Raw genomic sequence first — 13,438 nt, forward strand, 5'->3', positions numbered from 1 at the left:
CCAAACAAAACGAACACAAGTGCAACTGAACTGCGTGGCGGCCATTTTGGTTCAACGCGTACCAAGCGAGGCGCTGGATAACTGTACATGTTGGGGCTTGACTGTGAATTTTTGTGATTTTATTGCACCCGCCTCTTCTCAAAAGCAGCGAATTGCAGTCGGTGTGTGCTCACAGCCAATACAATATGACGAAACAAGAAGGTGTGACCGCCCATCTTTGTTAGATTTCATGTAAACAAGTCATTCATCATCCTGGCCATCTGTTAGATACACTTCACATTCATTGAATTCATGCTAATTTAATCACACTGTATGACATTTAAGGAAAGGATTGCTTCACCCTTTTTCAAGTATGCCTGGAAACAATACTCTTATGCATCAAGTTTTAAGTTATTTCTTGTCATATGCACAACAATTAGTCTCAAAATCCTGATGTTTTTCAACTTTTTTTTGCATTTTGTTATGTTTAAAAGGTGCTAAATAAATAAATCTTTAAAATTGAATTATTGTTTTAATTAGGAAAGAAGTCGTTGGCAATGAAATTTCCTCTAACAATGCTCATTTAATATGTATAAAAAGAAAATAAAAACATATCAAATAATAGATATCTTCGGTAGACAAGTGTATAGTTATAACAAGGTGAATTAACTAATATAAACAGGAATGTAGTGAATGTATACGCGTAATAAGAAGTAATAAATATGGCTGAGACGTGAAACCGGTAAAACATGACAATATGAAGGTAAAATGAATACAGTGTGCAACATTCATTGCCTTGGATGTATATATTTTTCAAAATGTGTGTATATATATATATATATATACATATATGTGTGTGTGTGTGTGTGTGTGTGTGTGTGTGATTTCTAATTTTGTCTTTTTCTATTTAACATTTACTGGTTTTGTATGTATATTTTTATTGCTTCCTTTATTTTGTTATTATATTTTATGTGCCTTTTTATATTCACCAGTCCCAGATGGATGGAGGCAGGGTTGTAGTCACGTCCACCTTTGTGGAGTCCAAGACTAATCCAAGACCAGGACTAGTCGAGACCGAGTCAAGATCGAGTCCAAATGAGAGACAGTCAAGACCAAGACAGAAAAAAAAAGAATCCTCTTCAAGACCACTTACTGTACTTACCTGTTCATAATGTGATGTAGTAGACAGCATATCTTTTATTTTAAGATTATCATTTTGCTTTATTATTTGTAATTATCAAAAAGCGGTAGTGCAGAGTAACACTAATAGGATCAAATTAGGCCACATTATTTACTTAAAATATAAAATGGAAATGTTCCCATTCTTGAACTTATTATTTGCCCTGAAGAATCCAGAGTACAAAGTGCTCGCTGACATTGTGTCTGTGGCCAAAATGAAAAGGATTGATACCTGATGATCGAGGTATATGATGCAGCCAGGTGTATCCCAGGCGACCAATCTCAATGCCTGTTCTAGATGGATTTTGAATTGAACTAATAGCTGTTTTCTGAACAAACGTGCATGATCAATGGTTATGTTTTGAGGGAGGAAGTTACTTTAGATCAAAAGCATATAGTGCTGGACTCGGTCGAGACCAGCTAGAATATTTGGCGAATCAAACGGCCAAGTCGGAGACAAGTCCGTGTCCAAATACCAACGAGTCCAAGACGAGTCCACGACAACAGAACAGCGTCTCGAGTCCGGACTCAAGTACTACAGCCCTGGATGGAGGGCCTGACCGGGTAGCCTAGCATGGCCCGATCACTTTACAGAAGTGTTTACTAAAACATTTAATCTCTCATTACAACAAGCTGCCGTTCCAACCAGCGGTGTAGTGTACGTGATACACAGGTATACGCAGTATACTCACTAAGAAAGCTCCAGGATTTCCATATACCCACTTAAAAATGCCCAATGACACGTAACAACATACTTTACATTATATTTTTGATATATTTTGAATTGTCATCTGTGTTTTTCTTCTTCATATAAGCTAAATAAAGGTATTTCCACCGTAAATTGGTGCATAAAAGTTTATCCGAATACAGCAAATGAAGTCGTTGATGCTCAAAACTTCCCTGGGGGAGGACACCCAGACCCCCCCCCACTATGATATCAATCCAGTGACTAAAAAATAATCTGTGAAGTCTCAAAGACTATCTCCCACTGGCGCTAACACCCACAGCCATGAAGTGCTTCCACACATCAGAACCTTCGTCCCATCGGATCTGGAGAAGCACCAGTTTGTCACTGGGCAAACCGCTCTACAGACGACGCCAACACAACATCCCTCCACACCACTCTGAACCAAACAGTTACGTGAGGATGCTATTTGTGGACTTTAGCTCCACATTTACACCAAACCCCCCACAAACTGATCAACAAACTGGACAACCTGGGCCTTGGCTCTTCGCTGTGTTCATAGGAACAGACTTTTTAGAAACCGACCACAGCAAGTCAGAGTTGGCATCCACAGGAACCCCACAGGGCTGCGTGCTGAGCCCACTTCACACTCATGACTGCACACCCATCCACACCTCCAACTCCATGATTTAATTTGCGACGACAGCACAGTAGTTGGCTGATCATCAAACAATGAGGAGACGACCTATGGAACATCTTGCAGAGTGGTTTGAGGACAACAACCGTTGTCATTCCCGACCTGTCGCGCGACAGTGTGACGTCATGGAAGCGCCGTAACTGTTTATACTCGCACTGGTGGTCGCGACACTAGTTGCAGTCCTCTCCTGAACAGTGTCGCAACTGAGGAAAGGCTACCGACTTTGCTATTTCTACGGACTAGAAGAAGAAAAAGGTAAACAATGGCGAAGAGAAGAAGAGAAGCACTTTGAATACTTCAGAATGTCTTCAGACATACCAACGGGTTAACGCAGACCTCCGGGTATACTGGCATTAATCTGCATGTATGGCAGTACGGTTGAAAATTGGCCAGCTTTCCCTTAAGTTACCAGCTAATGCTAGCGGTAGCTAGCTAGGTTAGTTGGCGATGTGCTACCGAACACTGAACAAGATATTTTTAGGCGAAGTGAAAACACACAGTGAGAGGGTCAAAGTCCAGTTTTAATGTCCACAGTGCCATGGTTTTCATGAATTTATTTTGCACGAGCTAATCCACTTTTTTTGGAGTCCTTTAGCTATGTGGGCATTTGTTTCAGGACACACTTTGAAAAATGTGAACCTGAGGCTCTCTGGTAGCTCACCTGGTTAAGCGTGCGCCCCATGTGAAAAGACTCAGTCCTTACCACAGAGGCCCAGGTAGGAATCCAAAACTGCGGCCCTTTGCTGCATGTAATCCCCCCCCTCTCTAACCCCTTTCCTGTCTTCAGGTGTCCTATCGAGTAAAGGCCAAAAAAAATCATCTTAAAACAAAAAGTTAACATATCCTTTAAAGTTCTCATATTATGCTTTTTGGCTTTTCCCCTTTCCTTTATTGTGTCCTATATCTTTTTTGTGCACGTTATAGGTTTACAAAGTGAAAAAGCCCAAAGTCCACCCCAAAGGGACTTACCATCTCCAACAGAAAACACTGTTCACAAACTGCTCCAAACAGCTCTATTGTAGTCCAGCCTTTACTTCAGAGACAAACGTAGTCACTTTGGAACACACGTTATAATGCTCACCTAGCTGCTAGCATGGCACGCCCTCATACTCTGCTTCTGACTGGCTAGTAGTCCTTACCTAGGTACTGTCAGGGCACGCCCTCATACTCTGCTTCTGACTGGCTAGTAGTCCATACCTAGGTACTGTCAGGGCACGCCCTCATACTCTGCTTCTGACTGGCTAGTAGTCCTTACCTAGGTACTGAGCATGTGCGACTCCCAACAAAGATGAACAGAAGTGAGAGGTCTCACTCTGTAGCTAAAACAGAGAGCTCAACACACAGGGTGAAAAGAGGAGCTGCAGCAATGTGCAGTACAACAACAATATGGTGATTTCTGAAAAGTAAACCACATAAACCTATTCTGGTACAACCTCTAAATACAGTTATGAACCTGAAAATGAGCATATTATGAGCACTTTAAAGTGAGTTGCCCCTTTAACACAATACAGTTTTTAATTTGTCCAAAGTTATAAAATACATATTCCCTGTCGTCATTTGTAATAATAATAATACGTTCTCATGTGTACAGTCTTTGTACGAGAAGAAGGGCAGGATTGGTAATGACAGGATTATAATAACCAACTTCCTTTTGATAACAAAACTTGAGGATCCACCCAAACGTCCTGTAAACAACCCTCACATCAGTTAGCATGAAAAGATCAAATCCTGCAGACCAAAAGAAAACTTAATCCCACTAATCCACAGAGAATTTTGTATATAAAGTTATTATAACATGAATCAAACAGAGACAGATTTTCTGTAGAGAAATATATCTCAGGTTTATTAACCTCGTAGATTTCTTCAAATGCCTTACGGTACTTACAAAACAGTTATGTACACGTTGCTTTAAAGTTACACGACCCTTGTTTGGAAGTGTTCCTCCATCTTTGTTCAACCTTTGCAATAAAAGAAAGTTCACAACCAAGTCAGACATGTTACAGCCGTGCATTCAAACCTGCCCCCCCTGGGGAAATGAAAAGGGAAAATAACTTGACTTCCATATCAGAGTTTATAAATCCAAAGACCAAACTGGATTTGAAGTATTGTTGCGTTGTTTACCTATAAATATTTTTGTATTTCAAGTGCTAAAATTATCTCAAATTTGCACTGCAACTTTGAAAACCTTTGATAAACACGGCCTGATCTCTCCGTGCACATAAAAAGTCTGATAACGGATGCAAAAACATGTTGTGGGGCGCTTCGCTCTCTCTTCTGTTTCTGCATCGCTCCACATGCATTAAAACCTCAAACAATTCAAAAAAAAAAAAAAATCGACTTGAGTGAATGATAAACGGTGTGGAAAACACACTGGCATGAGAACGCTGCAGCAGAAAATATTTAACCTTCGTGCCGGTCTAATCATCACACCGCTGCGGGGCTAAAAACAACACCGCAGGAGTTGCTGATAAGCCCTGCTCCCCCGCTCCTTTCACATGGTAGAAAAAGGTCCAAACAATAAAAATGGCTTAGCAGGTCTGACCGGCGGTCAAAGCCGCCGAAATTTCAATACTTTTGAGCGCCGGGAGAGGAGTCGAGATAAGGGCAGGATGTAAAATAGATGAGGAAAAGTGAGAAAGAAGTGTGGGAGGACAGGCGAAAAGAAAAGAGAGGGAGATGAGAGGCTACAGCATGGGGACGGATGACAGGAAAGGGGAAGGATGGGAAATGATTTTTGGCTGAGAAAAGAAAGCTTTGGTTATCACTTGTGACAAAAAAAAAAAAAAAAAAACGCTACAGAAGATAGCAGTAAATTATGATTTGAGGTCAACTCTGTGCAACATTTATTGCTATTTAATGCCGTCCTAGCAAAACAACAGAAATAAAACATCTCTCGTAATAAATAGAGCTATTTCTTTAAGTTCTCTTTCAGCATCACGCCGATGCCCATCTCTTCATGTACAGAGTATTTACAGTTATATCACACAAAAACAGCAATCAGGGAACTGAACACAGTGTTTCTGGGTGAATTAACCCAATAAAAGCTGCGTCTTAACAGCTGGAAGCCCGTTTTTACAGAACCACACCTTCAGGTGCCTAAAACAAAACAAAAAAACTCAACAACAATAAATACAATGTTTACAATAAATACAACATGAATAAGTAGAATAATTGTTTGCACATTTCCCAGTACACAAACTGGTAGTCACACAGCCAACCAGTGGCTTCACTGGAAACCAGTTTAAGACCAATTGCTACATCATGAGACCTAAATGAACCAGCAGGCAGGTCTACATCTCCTTCCAATCGAGGGTAAGGCTATGTCGACTCCGTTTTTCCCTTTAACACGCAGGTTTCTCCAGTGAGCTGGAAGCTCCTGCTGAAATAAATCTATGGTTTTCAAAGTGGCGATCCTCTCCGTGGTCGGGGACCCCCGAGGGTAACAATTCGCTGCTGGGGCCCCGTTAACCCCCCCCTCCCCAATCCTGTGCCACTCTCTGTGCACTGCCTGTAGGGCTGCCCCCTCTTAAGCGTGATTTATGGTTCTGTGGAGGCTCCACGCAGAGCTTTCGCCGTAGCCTACGTAAGTGGCCTGAAGTTTATACGTGTGCGTTGGTGCGTGTGTCCATCTCTTTAAGAGAAAAGCAGGGCCTGTGTGTGTGTGTCTCTGGTTATGTGTGTGTGTGTGTGTGTGTGCTTGTTTTACTATACTCGTGGGGAATACAGTATACTTGTGGGGTCTGCACAGCCTTGTGGGGCCCCTAATGCTGGACCCCACAAGTTTAAAGGGCTGTTTGAGGGTTAAGACTTGGTTTTAGGATTAGGGTTAGAATTAGGTTATGGTTAGGGTGAGGGTAAGGGTTAAGGTTAGGCATTTAGTTGTGATGGTTAAGGTTAGGGTGAGGGGCTAGGGAATGCATTATGTCAATGACGGGTCCCCACAAAGATAGTGAAACAAACGTGTGTGTGTGTGTGTGTGTGTGTGTGTGTGTGTGTGTGTGAATTTTTACTTGCACACCACTGTTAAAAAATGTTTGTAATCTTCTGCCACACAATGTCATTATGTCCCTGTTACACATTATAATTCAGCTAAACTGCTACAAGTTCTGTGAGATCTGATTAGCTCCGGAGCGAATAGCGACTCCAGAGTCATAGTGAGAGAAACAAAGTGTCTCCCCTGTGTTTTCTGACCACGGTGGGAAATCTGGAGCAGGAGAAGTTAACCCTCTCCTTGATTTCATGTTGTTAATGAGGAAGGAGAACCAGGAAATGAGTCGGGGGGGAAATGCAACGCTACCAAGCCACGGCCGAGCGGCGTGCATCGCCTCAACGTGTAGTTGAATTTTTTGAGAGGTGCACGTCAGGCTACAGCGAAGGGGTCCGTGTCTCCACGTACCTACGTACGTAGATTTAACACAAACGCATAAATCACGCTTTAGACAATTAGTCGACTAATTGGTTGTTTCGGGCTCAGTCGAGTTCACTGAATGACTTTTTTTCCCCCAAGAAACTTCTGAGTTCATCTCTGATACACACACGTTTTAAAGTAATGCTTTTGCATCATTCTTTGAGGAGAAACTCAGTTTTATAATCGATTGGTCGACAAAATCATGAGAGTAAGAACTTCTTTAAACGAGGACAGCCCCCAATAGCCCGGCCCCAGGTTTGCTGTGTGGTAGTTTGGTAAAGCACTGATTAACGTATCAACATGCCAGCAAAGAAAAAAGACATAATAAGGTCTGAAAACAGTTAAGACCTTAAGAAAAGAAAAGAAACCTCCTTTATACACATTGGGCGTTGGTGGTGCAGTTACTCAATCATTTCTTAAATAAGTCAAATTACCACAGAGAACCTGGGACCTTTTTTTGGGGGGGTACGGGGGGCCCAGAGGAGGTTGTTAATCCAGTTTTGAGAAATCATCCCACAAAAGGAGAAACACTTTGGAATAATCGCTTCTTCAGATTTACACAACTCACAAGTTTAAAGTGTTTTTCAAAAACAGTGCTAGCTTATACAACAGTTCTGTTTTTTTTTTTTTATCTTTTCAAATATCATCGACAAAATAATGCATCTTCACAGTCACTTAAAATAGTTTCAGTGTCGCTGCATACATTGGAGAAACAAACTAGGTTAGATTACAACATGCTAGCAGCTTGAATGTCTGAACTCAGTCCGTGCGGAGCGCGCTGCTACAGTCGTCTTTATGTTTAATCTCTTTATCGCCACTTCCTCCAACTCCTTGTCTGCTCCAAACACGGGATGAACTGGTTCAGTATCATTTACACACACACACACACACACAATAAAATGTACTTCACATTGTTGCAAGTGCAACACGGACACACTAACACATGATTAGTTACAGTTACAGGAGGGTTCAGCCCCGACGGGAGTGTGAAGACATGCAGTGGAATGTTTGTTGTCCATTAAATCTCATCAAGTTATTGTGCTGCGAGTGTTTCCGAAGATTCAAGTGTCAATCCTTAACCCTCGGCTTACTGCAAGCTCAAAGATCAACAAATGCATGAGACACACGTTGAAGGAATAGCTCAACATGTTGGGAAACACTTTAAAGGTCGTGACACACCGACCAGACGGCCGACCCTCGGCTGAAAAGGCAGTTGGACTCATCAGTCTCCCCGAGTCGGTCAAAAAAGTTCCTCAGAACACACCAAAGAGACGAGACGTAATACGTCTCCATAACAGCAGGCGGCGCTAATCTGTATTATCGGCCAAAAATGAAAACTGGCAGCTGATTGGACGAACGCGTCACGTGGGTCTGGTTTCCCCGGAAATTCAAAGACAGATTGTGATCGCTGATTGCGACTTGTTCAGAATACGATCTCATATTGTACTAAAATAGTTCACCGAAACGTGTTTCTGAAAACATTTTAAGAGAGAAATAGGCCGTGCAGTTGCTGAATCTGTCTTCATTTCAGATCAACAAAGGTCAGTTTAAAAGATTTTCGTCAGATTTTGAGACTCTAGTCACGCTGCTTGCAAAAAAGCACATTTCTCAAAATGTCGAACTATTCCTTAAAAACAAGTGCTTCATTATATACGACTAGCAGGAAACATTATTGAACAGCTAATCCATATTTTCAAAAAATGAAAAGACTTTATTTGTTATGGGATTGGGGGCTTTGACTCACGACCTCAGCATTTCTAAAAACCTGCCTCAGCTCCGCAAACCAGAGCCTCTGAGAGGAAGATGGTTGTGTTTTGTTCTGTTTACAGTTTGTTATCAGACTCCGTAGTAAGAGTCTTGTTCCGAGAAAATGTAGGAACGCTTTCAATAAACTTGGACAGCAGATAGCACTTGCTCATGAAAGCTGTAAGCATTAAAGGTGCAGTAAGTGATGCTGGGCAAAGATTGTTGATATTTGAACTCAACTGACGCTGCTTGTTGCCGATTGGCTAGAACAGTGTTTTGTGGCTCGTGCACTCCTTTCTGTTTGTTTTCCATTTACACAGCCAGGGCTGTGTATTAACACCAGATTTATTTTCAGTGCACACAGAAAATAGAGAGCTAGGTGACCGTGAGGAGACATTGGCTGAACTTGACAAAAAATGTACTGGATTCACATTACGTACTATACCTTTAAACTAGTTGGATTATTTCTTTATGCCACTGCTCTATTGTGTCAAAGTGAACCTACATTTGCGTTACAGTAGACGTACATTAACTCAGTGCCCAGTTTAACTTCCAGCCAAGAGTTTTGACATCATCTTTGTTTCATGTCCGTGGACGCACAGTGTTAGCCTGACGAGCCAGCCCCACATCCAGATGTTGGGTCTGGGAACTCACCATTGGCTGGGCTCAATCTGAGGGGTGGGATAAATGGTTGTCTTTCAAATTCCCTCTGCACGCAATAGGATAGCTCTACAACCAACCAGAGCAACGCTAGTTGATAGATTCAACTCCGAACACATCTTCCTTTTTTAAGAATGACTTCAGTGCCGTTCTTTGTTCTTTTCTCAAAGAAAAGCTGAACTCCAAGTCTTCCAGAGTCGCGGCCAAAGCCGAGCAGCAGCAGCAGCCATCGTCTTTGTTTTCAAGTAGCAGGGAATTCACGGGGAACCGTCGCAACTCTGCCGTCATTATGTTAAGCCCCGTCCACCGACTCTATACACGATGCGATTGGCCTGACTAGAGTTTGGTTTTTCCAGCTCGCAAGCCAACGGAGAGTTGCTAGACGAGCCTGGCTGCAAATTACATTTGCTGCCGCTAGGGTGCGTCTAGATTTCTACTGATTGTGTTGCGACAACTAAAGGTCCAGTTTGGTCGGCTCTTGGTGCGGTGAAGCTTTGAGAAGGAACACCGCACGCTGTTCACAGTGTCCCAACCACCAAGCTTGGCCTTCAACTTAAAACTGGTTTCAAGAACCAAAGAAAGCAAAAAATAAATAAAATCTCTACAATATAAATAAACAAATTGAATTTTATATATATATATATATATATATCTCAATGTTAGTGTACGTGAAATAAATATTTAAATATCACTCTTGGAAATTAGACAATTTAAAACATAATGCCAGCTAATTGTCAGCAGCTAAGACACCTTCACATCACTAGAAATACCGACTTAAAGGACCATACCTGTGTTTTAAGTTTTACAAATGAAATATTAAGTAAGGGCTGCACAAAATATTGTTTTCTTTCTTCTTCGTGAAAGACACTGAGACTTTTTGTGTTAGTTAAAAGGAAATATCAGTAGAAAACTGCATTTTAAAATGCAAAATGTAAAATGTAATGTCGCCTTTTATATTTAATTCAATGTTCAATTTGTTCAATAAAAGAACATTGGAAATTATTTCCTTTCATTTCTTTTAAATTCATCAGGCAGTTTGTTGTATTTTAGCAGAATACTGAAAGCAGCAGAACTGAGTTCACTTTAACATCTGTTTATTTATCGCAAAGTAATATAATTATTGTGATATTCAACGTTATTGCATATCACATATTTTCCTGATATTGTGCAGCCCTATATTAATATTAAGTGCATTATATTACAGCCAACCGTAACACACCATCCTCTCTGCGTCCTTCACCAACAAACCTTTCTCACTTATTCTCTAATGTTGCTGGTTTTGTATCGTTTGTTATTAATGCTGTTTAATTGTTTGGTTGCTGTCTGTTATTTCTGTGTTCCTTTTAGAGATGTTATTTCATAATGCGTTGTTATTACTAGAGATGAGCCGATACTGCCTAAAACACTGGTATTGTGAAGTACTGGAGTTTATGCACCGATCTGATACCACGTAATAAAGCCCTAAAGAAAATCTACGTTAAAGTAGTTTATTTATCTTCTTTTTCCGTTATAACTGACTGTCAAACTGGAGAATAAAGAAAGTTCTGTGGCGTTCATTGTTTGAGTTTGTTCATGTTTCACAAAGAGTTTAACCTGAGCCAGACCGACAAAGATAGAAATCATATCACATCCATACAGGGATAGTAGTATACAGCTGTTAAAACATGATAAAATATATGACACACTGGTATCGGATCGGTACTCGGTATCGGCAGATCCACAAGTTCAGGTATCAGAATCGGTATCGGGAAGCAAAAAATGCTATCGGGCCATCTCTAGTTCCTTTAATTGTAAAGTGCACTGAAGATCTTTGCCCTCTTAATTTCTATCATTTTACACAGGCTCGGGCCGGGCTCGGGCCGGGCTCGGGCTTGCGCTCCAGCTTGCGCTCCAGCTTGCGCTCCAGCTTGCGCTCCAGCTTGCACGGTAAATGAGCGGTCAGGTGAGGCATTTCGATTAGCGTGAAAATGGATGCTGAGGAGGTGAAACGGAGGCTGGCCTCTGGCGATTACGTTTTGGTTGCACCGGCAAAGAAAGCAAAGTCTGAGCCTACGTTAGTCATAATTAAATTATGTTAAAAAATTTATAAATGACTCATTCTTGACAAAAGGCAAAAGACCTGTGTGCGTGCGCACATTTGAATAATGTCGGGCTGTAAATGGGTTCGGGCTTTTAAAAAGCTGAAATCAAAATGTACTTCTCTGGCTCGGGCCTTTTTGTGCCTAACTTTTAAGGCCCGATTACAGCTCTAAAGTGCACTGAGACCATTACTTTAAAGGTGATTTTACACTTTGAATTAAACTCTGATTGATTGATTTAATAACTTATGTTACTGCCGACTATTTTCCGTTGCATACATGAATTTATTTCTACTTTTCAGGCTTTGCCACTGGATTCAATTCATCTCTGTAGCGAATAAAATCAATTAGCAGACTTAAATTGTTATCAGTTAATAAATTAATAAATGGAAAAAGTAATTATTACTTCATTGTGCGTTAATAAACAATAATAAAATCAATGATTACATTTGCCAATTGATGTTTGTTTTCTATTATTCCGTCTTCAAACTGTGAATTAATTCTCAAGTTTAAAAAGTAGTTTTAAAAGTCTAGTTTTTGTTATTCCGTTATATTATTCTGCACATTATATTACATCTCACAGTTCATTTGTGTCCCGCTTTAACATTTACAGTTTACATTTTGTGTTTGCCTTAATTTAAAGATGTCTCTCTTTAAATTTGAAGGTGTGTGGCATTAAATAAAATAAAAGTCCAACACACAGAGCAGCGCAGGAGGCTCTGATTGGTCAGCAGTTATGTTTTGGCATGACTGTGTCCAGTCAGAGCTCCAGTTGTTATAAATTAATATTTTAAAAGGTTTAAATTAAAGAGACGTAAAAGATATACACACTCCAGACTCCGTAGAAACCTGATGTAGTTGTGTTATCAAAACACAGTGAACATAAAATAAATTAAACATAAGTCCCGCCCCCAGCTGCTGTGTGGTGATATTCACTACCAACAACGTAAAGAACCCAGAGCTTAAGTTTTTAAAGGCTGCTGAACCGAAAAAATGGGAAAACGCTAAGGCCGGTTACACACTGGATGCGTCGCGCGAGCGTGGCGTTTCTGTTGCGTCTCAGAAGCGTGGCCGCTGCGTGGATTTTTCTGTGTCCTACACACCAGAAGCGTGTGTGACGCGGCGCTGCTCCTGCTGCTAGGTACAGGGAGGACTGATCTCAGGACATAGCGCCGACAGATTCAAAGTCTGAAAAATGGGTAAGTGGGCTGTCTGTTTATAACAACTTTGTGTAGCTGGACCGTCACTCAGAACACACACTACGTTGTTATTGTAGCCTATTCTACCCTTTATATATCGGCTTGTTCCACGTATGGGGAGAGAGTTGTTAAACTTAAAATAAATATATAGCCTACTGATTTGATTAAAGTAAGGCAACGTCGGCAGTATTGACTGCAAAATATGTTACAGAATATTTCGTTCTGTATGACCGGTGCTATATTTGAAAATCTTTTCTCTGAAATTTTTTATTACATTTATATCTACATTGATGTCAAAACCTAGAGACTTTCAAACATCAAGATGTCATTTATTAATATGCATTCGTGTCTAAATGACATATAAACATATTTTCCTATTCTATTTTGCATGGAAACGCTTCCAACACGCTCGCGTCTCGCGTGAAAAATAGGCGTCGGTTCTATTTCTAGCAGGCACGCGTCTCAGCGCGTCTCACGCGCAGGCAGTGTGTAAGCTCTAACCTGTTAACATGGGAGCCGAAATAAAAACGGACACGCCACGCGGCTGACACGCTCGCGCGACGCATCCAGTGTGTAACCGGCCTAAGCTAACGTTATGCCCAACACTGCGTTTGCAGCGAGCATTTTGTTACCAAATGAAACATCCAAATGTCAATTTTAGGCTAACTACATTTCTGTAAGTTCAGCTGAAGCATTTTGACAGGATGTAACTTGTGTTATAGTGGAACATGGATAAATCAGAAAGCTATAGTATTATGTTTAAAGTGTCTTAGCTTGCTAACATTGGCTTACTAACAGCTAACTTGT

The sequence above is a fragment of the Sander lucioperca genome, chromosome 14, assembly GCF_008315115.2.
Source record: "Sander lucioperca isolate FBNREF2018 chromosome 14, SLUC_FBN_1.2, whole genome shotgun sequence".
Classification (NCBI taxonomy): domain Eukaryota; kingdom Metazoa; phylum Chordata; class Actinopteri; order Perciformes; family Percidae; genus Sander; species Sander lucioperca.